This window comes from Lontra canadensis, unplaced genomic scaffold (genome assembly GCF_010015895.1).
Source record: "Lontra canadensis isolate GAN:19392208 unplaced genomic scaffold, GSC_riverotter_1.0 scaffold5636, whole genome shotgun sequence".
Classification (NCBI taxonomy): Eukaryota; Metazoa; Chordata; class Mammalia; order Carnivora; family Mustelidae; genus Lontra; species Lontra canadensis.
This window is the reverse complement of record NW_022636617.1, coordinates 1-1,353: the sequence shown is the minus strand read 5'-3', so window position 1 is coordinate 1,353 and position 1,353 is coordinate 1. Positions and strand designations below refer to the sequence as shown.

General features: G+C 76.2%; 2 non-coding genes across 2 annotated transcripts; both read left to right on the top strand.

Annotated features, from left to right (window-relative positions):
* The first annotated feature begins 201 nt into the window (after window positions 1–201).
* TRNAD-GUC lies at window positions 202–273 on the top strand. Its single transcript has one exon. It is a non-coding gene; the product is annotated as a tRNA-Asp (tRNA).
* A 696-nt stretch (window positions 274–969) lies between these two features.
* TRNAG-UCC lies at window positions 970–1,041 on the top strand. Its single transcript has one exon. It is a non-coding gene; the product is annotated as a tRNA-Gly (tRNA).
* The last annotated feature ends 312 nt before the right edge of the window (window positions 1,042–1,353 follow it).

The window sequence follows — 1,353 nt, the reverse complement described above, 5'->3', positions numbered from 1 at the left end:
TGCGAGTATTGGGCCGGCGTCCGGGTCCGGGGTCCGTCCCTTGTCGGGCAGGGAGGGCTGCTGGGATGGCGGACGACGTTGGTTTGGGGTCGGGTCGGGTGCGGCAGGCGGCGGGCGCCCGTGGAAGGCAGGGCGTCGAGGGCAGGGGTAGGCGTGGGCAGGCAGGCGGAGAGGGGTCGGGCGGCCGCAGGGCCGCCGCCGTCCTCGTTAGTATAGTGGTGAGTATCCCCGCCTGTCACGCGGGAGACTGGGGTTCGATTCCCCGACGGGGAGGCGAGACGCCCTTTTTGGTCGCCGCCGGCGCCGGCGCCGCCCCCGCTCTGTGCAAGCGCTTGCCCCGCCAGGGCCCTTGTCCTCCTTCGTCCAGCGCGCGGCCAAAGGCCGCCAGGGCCACGACGGCCGCCCGGCCTGCTCACCGTCGACCACCGCCACCCTTTGGCCTTCCTCGGCGTCGGGGCCGCGCGCCTGCGGGCTCGCCACAGCCCAGCCAGGGCCTTCCGTCGTGCCCAGGGCGCCTGACGAGTGGCCGGCCGCCCGGGGCTCCCGGGTTATTCGACGCTGCCCGGGCCGGCAGGGGCGGGGGCGGGGGACGGATGGAGGGGACCGGTCGGGACGGGGCGGGGCGCCGGGGACGGGTGGGCCGCGGTTGTGTCGGGACGCGGATCTCGGGGGACGGGGTTTCCCGGCCGGCAGAGGAGGGGTTGGGGGGCGGGGGTGGCACCGGGAGCGTCCCGGCGGCCCGCCGGCCCGAGCGCCCCCCAGAGGCGGCTGGCGGGCCCGCGGAGCCGCGCAGCCCAGTGGGGCCGGCGCGGGTGGGACGCCCAGCGGCCGCTGTGGATGCGCGGGTCGTCGGGGCAGGGCCGAGGCGCGCTGGGCGGCCGAGTGGGTGACCAGAGGCGGTGACCAGAGCGCGTGCAGGTGCCGGGGTGGATCCCTGGGCGGGCATCTGGGGGCGGCCCGGGCTGTGCAGCGTTGGTGGTATAGTGGTGAGCATAGCTGCCTTCCAAGCAGTTGACCCGGGTTCGATTCCCGGCCAACGCAGCTGGCCAACCTTTTGCGCGTCTCCAGGGCCCCGGTGGCCAGGCCCGGTGGCAGCCGGGAGCCGGAGCGCCTGAGGCCGGCGTGCTGAGGTGCTGAGGCCGGAGCGGGTCCCCAGGTTGAGCGCCGGTGGGAGGGGGGGAGGCGCACGGCGTTTTGAGGGCGCTGCCAGCGGGGCAGGTGGATCGGCAGGGCGGGCGGGTGGCTGGCTGGCGGTGGCAAGGCGGGGGCCTTGGAGCCAAAGCAGAGGTGAGTGGGTGGTACGGAAGCGCCGGGTCCAGGGGGTGCGGGCCAGGCACGGTACCCGACGCTCCC